At 24.9% G+C, this 23,225-nt stretch overlaps 1 long non-coding RNA gene across 1 annotated transcript in view; it reads right to left on the bottom strand.

The window, feature by feature from the left end:
- LOC129605593 (uncharacterized) overlaps positions 1-22,938 on the bottom strand; it is a 69,745-nt gene extending 46,807 nt beyond the window's left edge. The window contains exons 1-3 of the long non-coding RNA XR_008696722.1: positions 22,600-22,938; positions 18,750-18,770; positions 727-793 (exon numbers count right to left, since the gene is read on the bottom strand). This is a non-coding gene — a long non-coding RNA (uncharacterized LOC129605593). The remainder of the gene's footprint in view (positions 1-726; positions 794-18,749; positions 18,771-22,599) is intronic.
- Positions 22,939-23,225: the final 287 nt, after the last annotated feature.

Raw genomic sequence — 23,225 nt, 5'->3', positions numbered from 1 at the left:
GTGCATAATAATAAATTTTAAATATTAGTTGAACTACACAAGGCCATTGTGCGTACAATATGTTTTTGAAAAATCACAAAATTAATATTGAAAATACAAAATTTTATAAATTTCAAAGGACCTATTTAAATAAAATTTATTTTCGAATTCAATTAAAATGTTCTTGTTTTAGAATGTTTTCTCCATTTTAATTTATATACGCGAATTGTTCATATGTTCAATTCCATCGGGACAACAATCATAAATAAAATTTTCACAATTCAATTTAAAATATTCATAATTTATGATTATTATAATATATATACATTAAAGAATATTTGTAATTGAAAATTTTAATTAAATACCCAAAATAATTCTATGTACTTTTTTTGTGCGGTACATAATGTTGGGGCTGTACATGAAATATAACGGGAAAGAAGACGAAAACAAAACACTTAAAACCTCATAAATTTTGTCCGCAATATACAGATCTCGTTCCGCTACTGCCAAACAAGTAGATATGTTTGATTGAGTGACCTGGTTTAGCTTAATAATTTTGAATGCTTTGCCGAACTATTAAAGTTCTAGTTCTTTATGTGCATAAGGATTCTAAGAAATTAATGCTCTCAAATCCTTAATTTTAGCAAAAATAAAGTTTCACAAAATATTTCGAATTTCCGAATGACAATTTTTCAATTATTTTAGAAGAAATATTAAAAAACAAGAAAAATAGGATTAAAAACTTACCTGTCACTGTTTAAATAGTCGCTGGACGAACCACATATTTTTAGAGAACAGTTTCCTGAAACGTCTCCTGAAAAGAAAAAAATTTAAATTACCTAAAATATTCATTAACATAATAAATTTTTTCAAGAAAGTACCTAGATTCGAAATAAAAAAAAAAATATTAATTAATTAAATTCAGTACGAAAACTAGTAGTCATAGTTGCTCTTAAAGAACCTGAAAGCAGTAAGTATAGAGTCCATTTAACGCAAAAAGAAGATTTCGATGGATTTTTGATAATTTGCACCAAAACTGTTCTAGAGGTCCCGCAGCATATTTCAAGGGAAATGTGCAATTTAAAATTTCAGATTTCAATTACAATAAAAATCCTCAACATTTTTGAAATCAGTAAAATAATTGTTTAAACATTGAAAGCCAAATGTAATTGAATTTAATAAATTTTGTTGCTAACATGCACCCACATGGGAAGAATCGAAAAATATTGAAAATATTAAAAAGAAATTTTTGAAATGAAATTTTCAAAACCAACAAAATTTTTTAATTACGTCAATACTTTGATATTCGAAAACGAGACCTCACCAGAATTCCTATTTCTTCCATCTACATTATATAGGTAGCCTATAGTCATTTTAAATGTAGGTAAATATTTAATATTTTTTTTTTTGAAAAAATCAACATTATTATTTAAGTTGAAAAACAGTAAACCATAATGGTTCTTGCATAATTAAAAACGATCCTTAAGATAAAATGTAAAAAAACAAAAACAAATATTCTAAAAAAAATTTCAAGGATAATTTTAATTTAAAAAGGTGTTGATTAAAAAACAAAAAAATGGTCAATATTAAACAATCTAAAAAGAATCCTTAATAACAATTATTAAAAAAAGAAAAATGTAGGTTATCCTTAATATCATTCCTTTGTTCTTTTTATACTAAATTAGAATTCTTCTCAGTTTTTCTTTTCTTTTTTTTTTGGATTATATTACGGACCACCTACTTATAATTCCTTATCTGTAAGTATCCTTGAAAAATCACTATCACAAAATAATGAGATTTACTTACAGGAAAGTAAAATTTTTACATCAAAAGTTTACTTCAAACTCCAATCGATTTTAAGAATTCCTATGCTAAACATCATAAAATTGTGACGCAAACAGGTAACAAGCTGTCGTAATATTTTCTGTAATATAAGTGTCCCATATATCAAAAACAAAATGAAGTTTGAAGTATTAAAATTCAAGATTCCTTAATTAAATCCATGGTTCATAATCTTGACATAGTTAATAACCTCATACCGACATTTAAGTTCAAGATTTCATAAATAATGAGCTGTTCTATTTTCTTAAGCAGTATGCCGTCTGAAATCTAGTATATGTGGAGCACAACATTCAAACATAACCAGAATGGTATGTATTTTAATCAGATTTTTTATAAAGTTATTTTGGTTAATTGCAGCAAAATATTCATTAATTTTAATTTTAATAAATTCCGAATAAATGCTTGGTAGACATTTCTTTAAAGGTCTTAATTAACCTACATACATAAATTATTAGAAAACCTTGATATCTACCTCTTAACATACTGCATATAAAATTTATTTCCGAATTTGAAATTACATTTGACTTGTTGAGTTTGGAATGCAATGAATATATGTAAGTTTTTTTTTTTTAATTTAGCTTTGCTTACATCCAAGAATACAAATGCTAATATAGAATTTGAATTAAAATCGCCTTCCTTTTAAAATTGTCTTGAAAATGTCAGATGTCGGAAAAAAAATAAAGCACAGATGACGATTGTGACAACTATTGATATTTCGAATCGGTAATTATTTGCTGCGATTTGTTACTGCGAATACTAACTACCAGTTATTTTGATATTCCTTTTTTATAAAGAAAAATGATTTTCTTTATAAAAAAAATTGAAATGCAGAACTTGGTTTTCATAATCGTTTTCACTCGATTTCAGGAACAATCACAAATAATTCTTCATCATCCAGGGAACAAGGCAGGAAATGTTAAATATCTATGTTTATACATGGAGACAGGCAACTCTCCAAATGACCTATATTCATTACAATACAAGGATTATATAAGAAAAATGAATAATTTGTACATTTTAATTTTTCTTATCTTTCTTTAGGATGTTACTTACTATTATGTATGTACACATAATATGTTTTCCTCTTGAAATTTATATACATTATAATAAAAACGGATATATTTTCAATGTTTCAAAATTCAAGGACATTTTACCATAAAATTGTATCACAAAATGACACTTTGATATAAAAAAAAATAATAATAATAAAATGCCTACACATATTTAATAATTATAATGCCCATTGTATGTGTGTGTGAGTGACATACTTACTATCCATACAAACATACATATGTATATACTATATTTTATGATTGCTGGACAAAAGAAAATTGCGTATATTTAATGATGATATTTTTTATAATAAAATAAATTTGACATGACAAAAAAAAAAAAAACCCAATTTCCTCATGGTTGACACATAAAAAGGATATTTTTTTTTTTGTAATGAAAACCCAAACAAAATACCCAAACGTTACATTTCCTTTTAATTGTTTTTGTTTTGTTCCCATTTAAATTTAAAAAAATTAATCTCCCTGTGCTGACAGAAAGACAAACGCCTTCTGCTTAAAAATTCTAAGAAATGAAAAATAATATTCTTTTATTTTACGTTTCTAAATTCCTTTAATATTTGATTTCAACAATATGAACTCTCAAATTAACTTGATATTCCATATATAGTGAATTAAAATCGCCTTCCTCAAAAAATTTAACTTGAAAATGTCAGATGTCGAGAAAAATAAAATAAAAATAAAATAAAAAAAAACAGATGACCTTAAATTTGTTAACACTGTTTGTAGGTGAATCTAGGAACAGATAAAAAAAAAATAATGTTTTTTTATTAGAATTTTTCTTTTGTATTTTGTTTATGAAAAGCACAGCTGTCATTTAAGTAGACCCAATAAATGTGGTTAAAGTATGGTAACAATGATAAACAAATTGCGTATAATTCATTTTTGAATAATTTACTAATCGACCCAGTTAATTAATTTTTAAACGATTTAATTAATAATTATTAAAATTTTAATTTGTGGTACAATGATTTTCTGGCGGAAAAAATGCGGTGGCAGAATGGATCTTTGCCGGAAAGAATTCCATTGCCACATTTTATTTAGTTTTAAAAGACGCAATCGATAATATAAAATGCGCATTGAATTTTTTTGCAAATTATTCAATATTTGCAATTAACAAAAGCATTGTAACTTTTAATGTATAGTTTAAACAGAGTTGTACAGTTGCATGTCGTAAGATCAAAATATTTTGATATGCCATAAAAAATTTCAATTGCTGATTTTGTATTTTGTGTAAGAAAAATCTTTAAGAATATAGGTACATAATTCTTTAATATATATGGATGGCATATTTTAAAAGTGACCTAAATCCAAAATTTCAAAGAAAAATGAATTATTCCACCATTTGGGTTTGGAGATTGTGGCTTTGTACAATCTGAGTAACACGGCACCGCTACCACATATAAGGATCTATTGCGCCTTCGTCCTCCTCTGAGTGCGAACATGTCCCTACAGTACCCGACAGAAATTCACCGCCCTGATGAATTATAATATATTTATTCTCCTGTCCAACAATTCTATATGTGTGTATGTATGTGAATTTCAATGCAATTATTGACCATTATCATTGTTTTGAAGAAAAATGAATCGAATTTGGAAAATTTCTGATACCAAACAACTCGAAATCAATTAATGTAAAAGAACTGGGAATTAAAATGTTTGGGTATTTTATATAAAATAATTTTGTGAGCTTGAAAAACTTTTCCTCTTTTATCTATTTTGTTTTCTTTTGTCTTAATCTGCTAAGCACAATACGTTCTCTTGTATAAATCAAAAAGAGTAAAATTCTGGAGGTCTGTTTTTTTTATGATGAAATATGAAGGTGATTTTAACTTTAAAAAACACAAACGGCGCAATTATATTTTTTTTTTCCAAGGAATAATGCAAACCTACCTTCATTTTTCTTTCTTATTGTGATTTATCGCATCAAAAGTCTTAAGTTTATTGTTTTTCGGTTTTTGTTTTCATTTCTTCAAAATAAATTTTCTTTTTATTTTCTTTTATCATCTGCATTTGAAAATTCTCGGAAAATGTTGAAAAATTTTCTGTTTAAATTATGTGGAAATTCTTCTATCCAAATTTTATTTTTTGTTATTCTGTTTTTTCGTCAAAGAAAAAAAAATTTTAAAAGGAAAAGTTTCTCATTTCATTTTTAAGATGGTAGATTTTTAGCTCATTTCTGTTCCTTGAAGCTTGAAGCCTTCTTTTGTATTCAATAAAATTTTTAGAATATTTTTGTATTTTCTTTTGGTTTTGATTTTTTATTTTAAAAATAAAACTTTTTTATTGATTTGAAAAAAAAAATTGAATAAAATTTCAAAAAAAATTTTTTTTTAATTTAAGAACTGACTGCTCGGTTGCTTGTTTAAAAAAATTTGTCTTATAAGAAAATTTCAAATTTTTGAGTGATTTTTGTTAAAATTTATGCCTATTCGGACTAGCAACAGAATAAGCCAACATTGAACAACTAAATTAATTTACAGTAAATATTGAAGACTAACTATTGAAGGACTAGCACGAGGAATTCAAAAATTTTTTAAAATTTTGTCCTGTTAAAAAGAAATTCAAATAAATTAACAAGTGGATGAAAGTCATAATATTGTAGAATTCAATTGAACTCACATCTTTTCCAAAAAAATATTTTAACATCTCTCTTGCTGTTCCGCTCTATGACACGTGCACTATAATATTGTCATTAAATTTTCTATAAAAAAAATTAAATTAAATATTTCACTTCAATGTTTAAAAATATTTTATTGCTTAAAAGGTAAAAAGTATAAAATAAATCACAGTATTTTTATTTTTAATTGCACTTTTATTAATGCTATACATGAAACGTTTAAATGGTTGATTGAACAAAATACACTTTTATTTGTTTCAAGTTTCAATAGAAAGCAATTTGTTTAAATTAATATCAATATGTATAAGGTTCCTATAGAATATTGCTCTAGTCATATATTATACAAAGCATGTACTCGACGATACGACATAATAATATACGAGTATTGTAAAGTGCAATGAAAACTCCAAGCATATTGTTATCGATTAAAATATAAAATTAAATTTATTTATTTATAAGTGATCGTGACACGTCCAATTAGAAATTAATTAATCATATGAAATTAATGGTACTTTTCAATTGAAACATTTATAGAAATTTTCAATAGCCTTTTGAATATTGTATAGAATATAAAATAGTTTAATGATCTAGTGAGTATAGTAAATTCGCTTGTCTTCATAATATTGCAAAAAAAGAAATTCAAACTGCAGTAGAAAATTGTCTACTTAGAGTTTCAACATAGAAAGTTCAAAGGAATTGTAGGAAATACGGATGTGCATATAAAAATAATTATGGAAAAGATTAAGTACACGCGCAAATATAAATTAATTACCTAATTTAATTTTTTATGTGTGCCAGGTCAAATTACAATGAAGCGTTAGAAGAAATTTTTTTTCCATCTCCAGCCCCTTTCAACTTATTGCTTTTTGAAATTTGTAAAATTTGAATTTTTGAAGCCCTATATTTCCTAAACCGCAAGCTTTTTCAAATTTCTATAAACGTAAAAAGCTAACGGTAAATTTCATGACATTAAGAAGTATAGCCATTTTCTGAACTCATACAATTAGCCCTTAAAATCGAACATTATGTTAACCCCTCTTTATATTAATTTCTGCTTTATTGCAAAAACTGCATAAATCGTTCATCCTAAGTATATGCAATCCTATAAATAGTTTCGTTTATGAATGAAAATAATTTTAACAGTGTGTTAGGTATACATAGATTGTATTTAAAAGCAGTATTTTCACTTGTTGAAGGGAAAAGTGCTACAATACAAACCATTGGTCTCACCCAACTTTATTTTACTATATATGCTTTGTGTGATCAAGCCCAAATTTACAAAATTGCATTTTCCGATTTTGAAACCTACTATAACAAAAATAACCAAAACATAAGATTTTATATATGAGAACCATAAACCTCTTGTTATATTTCAGATTTAAATGCAATTTATTCAAGACTAATAATAAAACATGATTGCACAGTATTTTGCACAAAAATAATTCTTCCTTCTTTCTCATGTTAAGATACAAAAAACATCCTTTACAAGTTTACCAGTATAAAAATCTGAAGAATATTTTAAATTAAACATGCATATTTGAAAAAAAAAGAACAAATTTTTTAGAATTTATTTTGCTCAGTAGAAAGGAAAAATGTTTATTTTATCAAAAAACGAACATATTTAATTTTACAGCACATTAAACTCTGCACCACCCGTACACAATACTATATAAGTTTTATACATGCTCTTACATAAATACAAGAACCAAAACAGAAACTCAGTAAGTTGTTTTAAATTTTAAGAGAATTATTTATACGTCTTTCTGAAACAAATTGTAACAAAAAGAGATTATATTCCCGGTTCGAGTATTTTTAAATTTAATTATCACTGCAAGTGGTCGATTTTTACGTAAGTTTAAAAAACGCCAAGGACATGTGAACTTTTACCCATCTTATATTTCCTTTATATTAAAATTGCAGTAAGAATATAGTCGGAGATGCCCATCCCAGGAATTTAATCTACGTTGTAAAGTATTGAAAAATTTCTGTTCAAAATATTTGAATCTCCGGACGACAATAAAACGAATCTGATTTCTATTCATAGGAAATAGCTCTAAGCAGAATTTCGAGTATAATGAAAAAAATCAACGCATGATGACATAATCAATTTTTCAAAATCTCAGTGACTCAAAACAACTCAGTGAATAATCAATTCTTTCCCAAGCAGACCACCAAGTCTACTCATAATAGCAGACATACAGGTTATCCCCAAAACGAAATGAATTGCACAAACTCATTCTCAAATTTCTTTCACACCATCCCATCAATAACTTGTTGTTACAGTCATGTTCATAGTAACCAGACACCCCAATAAGTGATATTCGGTTTATTGGAGTCAACTCAATGAAATGTTAAGCTATATTTAACTTAATGTGCCAGATTTAATTAAAGGTCACAGTCTCTTAATCATAAACTACATTAATCCTATACTTATATTTATTCTTAACATCTAAAAATTTAAATGATCCTTATATAAAAATAATCTAAAAAAATTGTTACCAAAACTTAAAATTTCACACTTATAATAATACAAATTTCTTTTATATTTAAATTATACACATAATTTTATAAATTAAATGAAAAATTATATGATGTGAGCTTTACCAATATTGTGTATAATTAAAATTTAATATAACAAAAAATAAAAATTCAAATTTATAACTAAAATAATAAAATCTAATAGGTTATTTTATTCAAATTCGTAATAGCGGAATAAAAAATAAACCTCAATATTTTAATTATATAAATAATATTTTTCACATATTCTACATAATATTAAAGCCCACATAATAAAAGACTTATAATAATATCAAGAGTATCATCTAAAAATAAAATCCAAAAAAAAAATTCCAAGGATAATATTCGTATTTATAACACGTGTATACAATTATGGTTTTAATATAATGTGATAGTGTTGCAGCCTTTATTCGAATATGAATATAATATTAAAGGCAAAAAAAAAAGAATTAAATTAAATAATTTATTATTAAATAAAGAATTTTTAGACGATATAGATCTAATATTCATCAATACACACATAATGTATAGATTCTATTACAATATAACTGTTATACGTGTATATATGTGTATAAGAACTAAAAAATTAATCGAAAATAAATCAAAATTAAAATGTAATTATATAAAATTTATTCTTTTATTCTTTCAATTACAATTGTGTTTAACACATACTTACATTAAAATAAATATATATACAGTGGGACCTCTATAACCCGAAGTCGCACGGGAACACTAAAACAGTTCCAGTTATTGAGATTTCGAGTTGAAGAGAAAAATGAAAGTTATGCCATTGTTCAAGGGAACTATGGCTTCGAGGTAAGGAGATTTTCGACTTGTAGAGGTTCGAGTTTTGGAGGTTTCACTGTATATTATTTCGAAATATAGTCGTTTAAATATTTATAGAAAAAATATATGGAAAACCCAAACATTTTAAGTAATTTTCATAGTAATAATTAAATATCAACTGAACCGTATCAGAAAACTATCATCTTCTGAATTTTCGAAATTATTACACGATAAGAATCAATTTATTTGGATTCAAGGTTTTAGTTTTTTTTAAGAAACACTTGATATAATCATACCATACGCCACCACATGTGAAGATTCCATTTTAAACTTCTGATATTTTAATTCACAATATTTTGTTATAAAACTAAATCAAAATTCAGTTTTCAATCTTAGTTGTATATTTTATTCAACCAAAGCTTCTTCTCAAGAAAAAAGGAGATGACATGGTATCAACAATTGAATTTTTATATTTTAAGATCTTTAAGAAATAGGTACTTATATCGAAAAATTGTGAATTGATTACGTATCATTAAAAATCATAATGCTTATATTATAACTTATGTATACATACATGTTATCACTCTATATCGGCTAACCAAAATTACACATTTTGTATTCTTCAGAATTTTTTATGAGAATTTGGAAAAAAAATTCCAGATGTTATACATGCGCACATATTCACAATTTCATATATTCATTAATTACAAAAATCACAATATTTATTATAATTGTTACATACATATGTACGAGTATATATCATAGATATGCGTCTCAAGTTTTTTAATGAAAGATTTTTGGAAAAAAATACTCCTTGAAGTTCTTCAATATTCTGATATAGAAAAAATTTAATTAATATTCACAGATTTAAAGAAATTATGAATGATTATATAAGACTGTTTATAGAAAATAACAAGTGTTTTAACAGTTTCATGTATACTAACTTAAAACACGTATTCGCTGAAGAGTGAAGTTCCTCGATTATATTAGTCAACTCTATACAGTCAAACCTTGGTATTTCGTTTTTATACTTGTTGTACTGCACATGTTATTCACTATTTTGTTATCAATATCGTTTGGTAATCGTATTCGCTGCATGAAAATCTGTACAAAAGTACAATATTGTTTTCTGTCTTAGTGCAGTATGAGTTTAATCTTAATGTTTGTTTATAAAATTGTTGTTTCAACTAAAGAATCCTACACAATTCCGAAGTAATTACTTAGTACACATAATTTTGTCGACGGAGTAATATTCACCTAATATAAAGGGTATTGTTCCACCATACTTTATGTAGAAAATATAGTACTTTCTAATTTTTTGATAAACACTAAAAGACACTCAAATAATAAGTCATATATATAGTGTTCGAAATCAAGAAAAGGTACACAATATTTTGGTACTATATTTATTATCCTTGGATTTCCAAGACTATGGTTAAAGTTCAACTGAAATTTCTAGTCTAGTCAAACAGGCCTAACACCATCTATCTTAATTCAATACGAAAAAAATTTATCGCCATTTTTGAAAAAATATAGTACGCAATGACATAGTCTACGGAGAATAGTGATAACAAGTTTATATGTTAAAAAAATTCCATAAACTTTTAGGAAGATTTTCCCTATATTGGTTCGTTTGTACATTCTTGAATCCTCAGGCCTGTCTAATTCAATGTCCAATTTACATCTAAATTTTATAATTATTATATTTATTTCAATAACTGTTATATTTATTGCCAATAACTAATAATAGCATATTAAAATGACATCATGTACATGTCGCTTAAACTCTATGATTGATGACTTATTACTTTACACAACTATAAAACTTGAACTCATTCTAAATAAGTACTTGAATCGATAATTAACTTTTTTTTTGGAATATATTTTTAATGAGGTTTTATTACTTAATTAAAAGGTATGCCGAAGACATAAACCTTTTTCCAATCATTTTAATTCATTTTAATAGTTATAGTGTTATTAATTATACAATTTAAAAATTATACGAAAAAATTTATGAGCTGTGCATGTCAATTTATGAATTAATTTTGTGGAAACATTAATAATAGTATACTTGCCATCGTTATAATGACTATTTATGATAATTTAATGACACTTTTAAAAAGTTTTCATGATTTATTCAAAATTTTTTACGATAAAAGAACAAGTTAGTATTTATTTTTTTCTTTTTGAAGGAAAATTCATAAAAAGTTTCTCTAACATGCTATATTATTCTTCATTAGCATACTTACTATATGTATAAGAATAGTTTTAAATGAATGTTATAATTAAATTTAAAACTTGCACTAAAAAAAACAGAGGAAACTTTCATATGTGGTTCGAGTTTTTATTAACGTTTAAAAGATTTATTTTTAAATTTAAAACTTTTATACAAAATTTAGTTAGTATGTATGTGAGAAAACATGGAGTTTTTGCGGTGAAAAATTTTAACATGAGTTTTTAAACTATTAGCTATAACAGGTAGCTTTTTCAGGAATTAATAGACTTTAAATTATATTATGGTAATTTTATTGCTAAATACGGTCTGAGGCATTTACAATAATAGAAAATCCTTGCAGTATTTTAAAATTTAATGAAAATTGAGTTTTTGATTGCAACAATTAATCATCTTGATTAGCAAATTTTATTATGCAGGTTCAATTGTGAATCATAACATAAATGTAAGATACATTTGTGTAAAATATAAGGCACCATACCATAAAATGTTTTCTCTCAATTTTAGGAATGAAAATCCAAAACTTTGCAAGAATCGAAAAGTATTACCTCTGATAAATCAAGTCCCGACTATAAAGAATCTACTTATATTTCGAACTTTAAAAATATTGGGTCAAATTTCTGAAATTCTTAAAAACTTTTAGAATCTTCGGAATAGCTTTCCCCGGATTTCCCATAAACTGTAGTTCTAAACTAAACTTTCAAGTTTTCTCAAACAGTCTTTACACCATCGTAATTGAAATTACAAAGAAAAATTACTTGTATTCTTTAAAGTTCAAAAAGAAAATTCATATACGATCAAACACGCAATCAAACATTTTTATAATACACATTACAGACATGTATTAAACCTATACAAACATATATACATTTTCTTTCTTTATACCTTTTGAAAATCCCCAAAAGGTATTCTTAATTATATTGTAATACAAAAAACTAAAAAAGGACCAGACATAAAGCTTAAAACAAAATTTTTATTCTTGTAAACATAAAAAAATATTTTAATATTCCATCCTTGCATGTTATTTAGATTTTTGTTTTTTAGCTACAATCAAAACATTAAACCATATAGGTTCGAACATAAAAAAAAGGTCAAGGTTAAAATAAAAGATGAAAAATTCTCAATTTAATGATCTAATTACAAGTATTTTCTTTTAATAATTTCAGGTATTGTGATGATAACTTAAAATAAAATTAAAGCGAATAAACCTACCAAATAAATTAAGAATTTAGGTCCGGTCATAGATGACTAACAACTCATTAATCATTATTTGAAATCGCATTGAGTATTTTAAATTTTTATGTGTTTATTTTAAAACTACACATAGACTGATTAATTATATAATAACAAAATTGCAAGAATTGTAATTTTTCAAAAATTTTTCGTTAATTTCTTTAATTATTATATAAGAAATATTTCCATGGGAATGTCTGGTCCATAAACTGTTAGATTGACCAAAAATGTAAATAGCGGCAAAAGAGTTTTTCGGTGTTAACTTTTCTTTGAATAAGATTCACAAAAGTCATAATGGTACAACTCAAATGCGTTCCCAAATCGTTCAATTATTTAATCAAAGTAATCACTCACTTTTTGCAGCAATTTTGGTAATTTGCGGCCGTCTCCATATAGTTGCGTTAATTAGCAAAATTATCGTAATTGGAACAAATGATCTTTAGCTCTAAGAGACTGCATTATGGTGTCGTTTTAGTACTGTTAAATAAATAATACTTATTCATTTAAAAAATGCGAAAGAGAGATGATTACCGTCAATAGTGAGCAACTCTAAGTCGATGACAAAAAATTTTCTTTTTGTCGCAATTGAATGATGTAAACTTAACTATAGCATTTAATTTCTAATGAGACGTCTGAAATTGCCATACAGCCGGCCTAATAATCATTGTAATGCGCCAAAGTTCAGTTTCAAGTTGGCTACCGGTGATTTAGCATTAAACTCCACTAAATTACTTTGTTTGCGAAAATTTTATAAACCTTGTCTATCTAGAAGAGATTTAATTTGATGATCAATGATCAAATGGCAGAGTCTCTTAAAAAACTAGTATTAAAATTTGATTTTTATTACAATTTTTAAATCGTTGCAATTATTTCTAAAGCGTAGGTGATTTTGTGTTCTCTCTCTAATGGTGTGATACCACCATGAGTATTCACACATCTGCAAGATCTATAAGAATAGGTATATATAATTCTCAGAATATAGCTGTACTGCTTTAGGACGAAAATTGTACTGCAAAATTCTCATTTCCATTCATTTCTGATTAAAAAAAATTTATATAAAATCGAAAAAATAAAAAACATGCCAGAATAACTTTTAATTTTCTTCAACTTTAATATTATTTCTTTTTCAATTTTTCAAGCACAATACAAAAAAAAATTTACAGCATTTTATTGTTCTTCCTATATAAATAAAAAAATTAAAAAAAAAATAAACATCAAATTCAATTTTAAATTTCTTCAATTTCCACATATTTTCCATATACTTAAAGAAAACAAAATTCTTTTTTTTTTTTTTTGCAAATTATAGAACAAGCGATATATGTGTACGAGTATGAAAAGAAAAATGGCACACTGAAATTATTTACTCCCCCACAAAGAATTATTAATCCCCTAATGCTTTCTTTCGTATGTGATAAAGAATGTTTTTGAAATAATTCAATTTAAAAAAAAAAAAATTTTTTTTTTACACATGCTTGAAATTATTTCTCATCTTTATATAAGAAAATCCTTCAAAATGTACAAGGAATAAAAAACAAAAATATGAAGAGTCCTTCTCATCATAACATGTGTGTATATTTAAATGTGTAATGTAGACATGAAATAATAAATTTCATATAGATATGTGAGAGTATTGTTACGTCGAATTTCGTATATTATGTACTTTTATGTACTTGTCATATATTTTACCGCAAAAGTAAAAATTGTTACTTATTGACTTCAAAAATTCAAGGATTAACTTCTTACAAAAATTTTATTCATATAATAAATTTAAACAATTTAAAAGATTCTGATTTCGCGTGTATATATTAGCCCCTTAAAATATGCTATTGAAGCTCATAATTTGGAATTTTATAATTGGCTGATGGAAACAAGTTAAATTTAATTTACGTGCATGCCTTAAAGTTGCTTTTGCCAATTAAAGATTATTTTTTTAATAAGAGTTTGTTTTTCTGACTTATTTGTATTGGATCTCTTTAAAACTGCATTTTTTAAATTAACAATTATTCTAATCTGGGCTCTGACCAGACAATTTAAAGTAAGCTGGAACATTCTTGTCGCCCTCTTCAATGAATACATTGTGTATATACCTTTTTTTCTACAAATTTTTCTCTACGAGTATAAAAATATTAAAGAAAATTTCACTATTATTTTCTTTCTTTAAAGATATGTAAACTATTTTATTAGGAAAGGGTTGATCACATCCTAATAACTGGTGTTGAATTGATAAAAATAAACTCATAATTTAAATATGAAATGTGTTTTGTTTCATATAATTTATAAATATATATAAGACAATCTAAAAAGACTCTAAAGTTTTCCTTTATTTACCACCATATTAATTCTTTTAAGTGAATTCATATACGGTACGTAAACTTTAAAATTAATGGGACGTATTTGATATTACACAACACACAACAAAATATATAGTTAAAAAAGTGCACGTTTCTCCTACTTATATTTACATTGTCACCATCTCCTATACATTGTCACCATCTCCTATATATACATTTCAACAAATTATACACGTTTGTTTACTAAGAATAGCTGATTATCTGTTATTTTAAAAAAATATCTTTATATACTACGTACATATGTATTTTTATATCATATTGCTTGAAGGTATATCATTGTTTATTATTAAAAAATATTTGTTGCAAGTTCATTGAAAAAATTATTATTTTTTAATAGTATATGAGATATAAAATTATTTACAATAGCATTATGCAGAGAGGCAAAAATATAATAAAATATTCAACGGAATTGAAATTAGAGAAAAGGCTTATACTTCGCTCCTCCAAGCTTTATACATATGTTAATATCAAAGTGGCAAATTGGTAATTTATCAAATACTTTTAATCTAGTGTCTACTATCATAAATGGTGCTTATTGTGAGTATCGAATCACTAAGTGTTGTTTTAGACTATCGTATGTTACAACCTTTAAGAGAGGCATCGTTCACTTGATTATCTTTTCCAATTGGATTTTGTGACAAATTAAGTTACAACATATTATAATTAAGTTATAACTGATGGTGCAATTTTTTCAAGATTTCGTGCACAAACTAAAATTTGGAAATCGCGTTATTGAATTATTTTAGAAATAAAATATTTAAGTATAGGTATTCTGAGCCGAGCCTCTAATTTACTTTAATTACTAACTTTTCTCCGAAGGAAACCGAGAGCCTACCAGAGAAGGAATTATAGTAGTACATCCTTCCATAACAATGCCATTCAATACATCACATTTAAGGAAAAATTTAAGTATAGCATAGGATACGTTCGTCATTTCTATTCCACTATTTCTTTGGTAGCTTATATAAAATTGCGTTTTAAATGAAATTACAAATAAACATCAATAAAATAGAAATGCTTAAAATAATTTCGATAAAACAAAAGTTTATAATTTAATTTGGATTTAAAAACTCAAATAGCACAAGTGTTATTGATTTTTAAATTTCAGAAATACTTTTTTTTTTCTTAAAAATCAACAATTATTTTTATATCAAAACAACAGTCTGAAATTACGTATTGTGTATATGTTTGTGCTACGCGAATATTTATTATTATTTAATAACCGTATCTTAACAGAAAGTATATCACATAATATGGCATTCATTAGATTTTAAAAATCTTTCCGTTCTCTTTTCTTAGATATTTTTTACTTACCTAGCTATTCAAATTGGCTTTTCTCATTTCACACAATAGAACAATTATCTATTTTTTTTACATATTGTTTTTAGCTCTAATCTGTATTCTGTTTGCAGATTTCATTATTCAAAAGCTTTTTATATATATATATATAAGTTTGGTGTATATATGGAATTCTCCTATATTTTCCTACATCTACAACAAGTAGAATGACAAAGTTATAAAATTTTATTTTACGTACATGAGTATGTTTATACAAGATGCTGAATATTAAAATATTCATGTACGTATCGTATGTATATAACTAAATTGGAATGGAATAAAACCTTGTTTATAAGAACAACGTGGACCGTAAAATTTACTATATACGGTTTAAGCTAGTTGCATTGTGCTTACAAAAATTTGTCATTAATTACAGAAATTGTTTTATGCCTTTGTTTCCAAGCAAAATTTAAACGCATCCAAAAGAAGTAAAATTTTATAAATATTGGAGACAAAAATTTACTCGTGTAATTATTTGTAAACTTGAGTATTTCGTCGAAGATGTACTTATAATTAAAATTGATTCTCATTTCTTAATTTTGACAAATTATTTACAATCCTATTTATTGAGACTGAAAACTATATTTTTGGTTTCAACACAATCTTACCCAGATCTTTCAAATGTGTCAGAAAAATTCTACAGTATCAAACTGCAAAAAATTTTGGGGCCACAAAACTGTTTTGTTAGTGCGGACTACAAACGAGATACATTTTTTGAGAATTCTGAGAAATATAAAAGAGAAAAGAGGAATAATGTTCATAAAGTGCATGAGGTATAAATAGTCTAAACCATATCTAAATATGTTGCTGCCAAAAACGACATAAACACATCTTATAACATCACACATATATCAAAGTCGTATTTCTTGTAATGTAGCGTATATAATGAAACCAAGAACAAAATTTTAAAAATATATAAAAAAATATTTTATAAAAGAAATAAGAATACAAAGCTAAAAGAGGAAATAAAAAACAATTTTTCTTTTTTTGAAATAAATATAGGATTCTTTAACAAGAAAAAAATGATAGCTTCCCCATTTTCTCTATAATTTCAACCCCCTTTGAAATTCTCTGAAAGAAATTCCTATAGAAAACAAAACAAAAGTGAACATATTTTTTACAAATTACAAGAAACTTCGTGACACATGATATTTTATTGTTTCCTTTAGAAAAAGCGAAGTAAAATGAAAAACAAAGGAAACTAATTTTAAGGGAAAGGCGAAGAACTATCAAGTATATATCAAAGTATTTAAGATTTATAAAACCTTTAAATTATAAAGAGAAAAGAAGCATTACATAATAAATCCCACACTTATTTGGAGAAATCTGTTCAGGTATTTAATGAAATTTTAATTAGACATGAAAAATCACAACACAAAACTATTTAGTTTTTATAATAAAGAAAGAAATAATATGGGGGTGGACTTTTATTGATTAGAAAATTGTGCTTCAAAAGCACATTGCACTCATATTCTTCTTTTGGATAAAAAACCTTTAATTTATATGGTCCTATTAATATAATATTTCAGATGAAAAATAAGTTAGTATGAGTAAGAAATGTTGTTTCTAAATTGATAAAACGTACCAAGCAATATATTTTCAAAGAACTCGAGGATTTCATTATTTTAATATTTTCTATTTCATTCTTTTTATTTGCGTATATATTAAATATATATTAGAATATATTTTATAGGTTGAAATATAATGCGACCAAGAGGACAGTGTACGTTATAGCGCTGTCCAACACAAATACAAATATTTCAATATAGACAACATCAAGGGTAAATCAAGCTTAAAGATTTAAAGTCATGGAAACTTTTTCGGAAATAATTTTTTTTTAATAAAACAAAAGCAATAACCCAAAAAAAAAAGTAATAATAATAAGTTCCCACGGCCAACCACCCCTCCTAACCCGCACGCGAGGGAGTCCACAAATATTTTTTTATTATTATTATTACTAAAAATAAATTTTTTTTAATTTTTTTATAATTTTTAAAAATTTTTTTTTTTAATATTTTATTTTTTTATATTATTTTTTATTTTTTTTAACAAAAGCAACAAAAATTAAAGCAGAAAGCGAATAGAAAATGCTAGAAAAACGCATCCGTTTATCCTTTGAACGCGCTCGATTCCCAGACCATTTGTTTTGGCCAGCTAAATGCGCGATCCGTGTCAAAAAACTCCCTTCCCCATTTATAATTGTCCGTCGTGGTGCTTGGTTTTGAAAAGAAACTGGAGTAGCTTCTTGACCTCTCCAAAAATCCTGTCGACCTTTCAAATGTGGTTGCCAAAAGACTTGACTCACTGCCACATGCCGTGTAGAATGAAGAACTATCGCTACTTGCAGTGTCGCTACAGGCCGTTAAAAATACCGAACTATCGCTGCGAGGCGTACAGATAAAAGTCCTATTCGAATCCTCGCTGGAGACCGAATAGAATGACATGTTCTTATAGAGTACGATACAGGGAACAATTGGCTCGTATTCTTCCAAAATTATGTTCCTTATATTCAATCGGGTTGCTTGAGAGTCGTCATCCATTGTTACATATTCCTTCTCTAGATCTCCATTTTCAATCTCAGCTAATGGATCGAATATACGCGCACGTCTATATAAACTAAGCACACTTTCACAACATAAAAACACAAAACGACGCACAAATGTATAAAAAAAATATAAAAAAACACAATATTCACCAGAGCGATACTCAAACGCGCATTGACGCAAAATTTTATAAAAATAATAGAAAAAAGTAAAGGCAATTAAAATCAAAGCACTTACCAAAAGCACAGGGTCCATTTTCTGTCAAAAAAAAAACAGAAAAAATAAATTTCAGTTTAGTCAAAAAAATAAAATTTTAGTAAGTTAAAAAAAAATCACAGTAAGTAAAGAAATGTCATTACATTAAGAAAAAAAAAATTTGTGTTGGACGTCGTATAGAAATCAGAAATTTTTATTTTTTAGAAAAAAAGAAATATAACAATAAAAAATGCAGATTTTTTTTTTATTTTTATATTTCTTTTTTTTGCACAATTTTACACACAAATTTTCAATGTTTTTTTAAAAAACAAAGAAAATTAAGAAAAAGAGAAAAAAATTTAGCCCAAAAATTAATAAATTCAAAGAATTCTAAAAAGCGCGGATTAAATCCCTTGAATTTACAAATTTTTTTAATAAAAATGCTTATTTTCACGATTTATTCGTTAATAAATCGTAAAAATAATTTTTAAATTTTTTTTAAGCAAAAAAAAGAAAATATTTACCGCACGTCCGGTTCTTTCAAAATTTTTTCTTCAATTAATGTAAAAAAATTTGTGTTCGTATTTATAGTATTTTTGTTGTTAAAAAATTCTCAAAAAAATCCTGCGATCAAAAAATTTTTCTACATAAAAATTTTTTGAAAATTCTTTAATCAAAATTTTATTAGAAAAAAAAAATAAATCAAAAATGTCAACACAACAAAATTATATTTTCTATTAAAATCAAAACGAAAATAAAAAAATTTCATTAAATCTAAAATGTTCTTAAAGAAAAATATCTTTTTAATTTTTTTTTAAATTAGCTTCCGAAATCTAAAAATTTTTTAATTCTGCTTACTTTTTTTTAGCTCAATTTATTAACAATGAAGAGAAGAGGCGAAACAAAATAGGGAAATTCTTATTTGGGAAAAAGGGAAAAAAGGCAATCCAGAAAACAAATGGAACCGGTTTTAATTAAAATCAATTTGGTAAAGAAAAATTTCATATATAAATTAAATTGGGGAGGATTTTTATCATAGCACACTGCATTTTATTAGTATTTAATTAAGCAACACTGAAACTTTAAAGGAAAGTAACACCAAGACTAAAATTCTATTTTAAAAGCAAAATAGAATTTTGCGGTATACAAAATATTGCCTGTTATTTTGGTTAATAGAAAAATCAAATCTAAATTTTTTATCCAGATTTCTAAAACAGTAAGAGTGTTGGCAGCTATGATTTTTTGCTAAAATAAGGATTATGTTGCTTACCTGGCTTAGTTATTCCAATAATATACAACTAAATTTCTTCATCAATATTATGTATATCTTATAAAATGTTACAAAATTCTTTGAATTGTTTCAATTAAAGGGTAAGTTTTCTTTTTAAATTTTTTTCGAAATTACCTTCTAAAATAATTTTTAGCTCAAATTAAATAACCAACAGCGAATGAAAAAAATTCATTACTTCAACATAATAATCAAAAAGAAGAAAAGATGGAAGTAAAAATTCATTTATAACATTATGTTAAAAGTAAAATTTCAACTCGACCAATCCATTTCAAAAATTATTCCAGTAATAGAAAGCTCAAGTTTGATTTTTTGAATCCAGATTTCAAACGAACTAAGAATGAAAATGGCAGTCCCCACTTCATCATGAAATAAACAATTTTATTATACAAATAATGATTTTACAACGCGGGAATAACACAAAGCATGCCAATTCGAAATTAAATTACAATAGGAAATCTAATATTAGTAAATGACTTTTACTTCGATAACCTAACTAATTGAAAATAGTTATTTTCAAAGTCGTCATCAAATAACAATTTTGAATAAATGAATTGTTGCTTTGTACAACACAGCTTTAAGCTAATTAAGCCTTCTTTGTATAACAAAGAAAAAATTTTTAATTCAATCAAATTTAACAATTTAAAGTAATAAGTCCGACGGTTTATTAAGAACCCTGCAATCTGTTAAACAAAATTTTGTAAACTGCTTTTTGTATATCCAGTTTTATGTACTTATCGTATTTAATTAATTGGCTTTCATAAATATTTTCATACAATTGCAAGTTTGTAGCAAAGCACATTTAAAATTCAAAAGAGTCTTTATTATTCCTACAGAATAATTTTACATTGTAAATAAAATTATTTTCTTTTCTTCTCTGTGATAAAAAGAAAATGTTATATTCTAATTTTTAATTAATTTGTACCAATTATTTCAATATTATGACATTTACATTCAATTTAAATAATAATATGCATTAATTATTAATGCATATAGCTGTCGTACTATTATGTAAAATAAAATTTTTAAAATAACAAATTTTGTTATACAAATTAAGTATAATAAATTGTTAAATCAAATGGAACAAACATGATCATTTCCAAAAGAATTTCCATATTGTAATTTCATATTGAATCCGCCAATTATCGTCACGAAGAAATAAAAAATATTGCAAAATAAATTTCAATCGATTTAACTACTTAAAGTAGTTTTTATAAAAATGCATGCAAATGTTATACATATACACATATTTACATACATAAATAAATGGATTACATTTTAACATGTCTTCTTTACAATTTTTGCCTACACTATCCCAATTTAAATTCCGGAATTTTATGTAAATAAATATTTGGAATAATATTCATGGTTCTTATTAAAAAAAATATAAGACGTGGGAGTTGAACGTGATTTCAATTTAATTGAAATTTTTAAAAATTATTTTTTATAAAAATTTAAAATTTAATAACATTTTAATTGTATGTATAATTAATATCAAAATATTTTCATTTTCCGTGGAGTTTAAAGGTAGGCAGGAAAAATTAATTGATTTATTTATTTATATTGTATAACAAATCATTTATTTACATAATAAATCAATTAATGTGTAAATAACAATAGATTTTAAGCACGTATATGTAAAGTTCAAAAATTCTATTGTTGTTTAAAAAAAAGGTTTTAATATTTATTTATTTAATTATAATAAAATTATTAATAAATTTAATATTGCGGTAATGGGACACGTATATTATAATTATTTCTTCTAACTATAAAGTGAAAGTAACACGTACTCAACGGATTACATTGATTTGCAAAATTTTATTTTAGTAACCAAAAAAACAACTCTTGAGGTTGAAAACTATCTGTGTTTTTTTTCAATTAGCAAGTTAAACCCAATAAGCAATTCCATTTAATCTAAAATGTACTTCTTGCCTAAAGCAAGGAAGAGAACAAACCGCAAACAAATCATTTTTTCATTCCTGTGCAGCTCTAACAAGTTTCAAAAGAAAATTTATTCACATATTTTATTTATGTGTATGAAAAAGCAACTGCACGTTGTTGTTTTTATTTTCAAATTAGCACAAAACCTGTTGTATATTAACTTTTATTTATGCTTCATTTAAAATTCATAAAAATTGAAGTATTTTAAGATTTTAAAAATTAATTTTATACAAAGTAACATCTCCTCTCTGTATGCTAGAGTGAATCTACAATTTTACCAAATTCATTTCTTCAGTCCCCCAACAGAAAACAATGAATCTCTTTCTTTTTGAAGAATTTGTCTAAATCTTGTTCATGGCTCAAATTTTTTTCTCAACATTTAGAAGATAATTTAGATATTCCATTACCCTTTTAAGTTTTTATTCTGTCTTGAAATTTTTACCAGTGCTTTTAATAGCATTTCATTACCATTTTGTTTGCTCACATGTACAACTGATAAATATTAATAAATTAAAAGAATTTCAAGAAAAAAATATACATCCATGAAATCTTTAATATCTTATTTTTATGTTAAATTTTTCCAGTATATTATTTATAAATTTCATGATATTCATTATAAAGAAATAAAAAATATACATTTTTAAAAAAGTACATTATTATTACCTTTTTCAATGGATTTCCAATTTAATAAATTTCAATTTTATAATTTTAATATCCATGTTTCGTATTATTTACTAAATTAATTGAAATTTTAAAATTCATTTATATATAAGTTTTCTTTTTAATATTCTTCTATATACAATACGGCAAATACGCATTTGGTTCACATGATTTTAAAACACTTTCACATTAATTTTTTTTAAAACTATGGCCTTCTATTTTATGTGCGGCATTTTAAAAATACTAGCTTTTGGCTTACATCTCTGAATTTTTAATATACATACATAAATGAAATTAATATATTGTAATTATGATTTTATTTTATATTTATGAAAAACACATTTTTTTAATTATTCGTTTATTTTAATAATTTATTGCAATATGCTTATTAAATTTAAAAAAAAAAATTTAATTCAATTATTATTAAAAATATTTTGCTCTACTAACACTTTATATTTTAATTTAATTAAAAAAATAATATATTAATACTTAAATAAAATTTATGTACTTATAGAATTTTGAACAATTTGTAAAAAAAATTCTTTAGAGATAATGAAATTTTGAGAATTTTAAAATGCACAATACGAGTATTAAAAAATTATCCAATAAAATGCAATTCAAATAAAATT

Source organism: Condylostylus longicornis, unplaced genomic scaffold (genome assembly GCF_029603195.1).
Source record: "Condylostylus longicornis isolate FDR11 unplaced genomic scaffold, ASM2960319v2 ptg000013l, whole genome shotgun sequence".
Taxonomy (NCBI): Eukaryota; Metazoa; Arthropoda; class Insecta; order Diptera; family Dolichopodidae; genus Condylostylus; species Condylostylus longicornis.
This window is presented reverse-complemented; position numbering and strand designations above follow the sequence as displayed.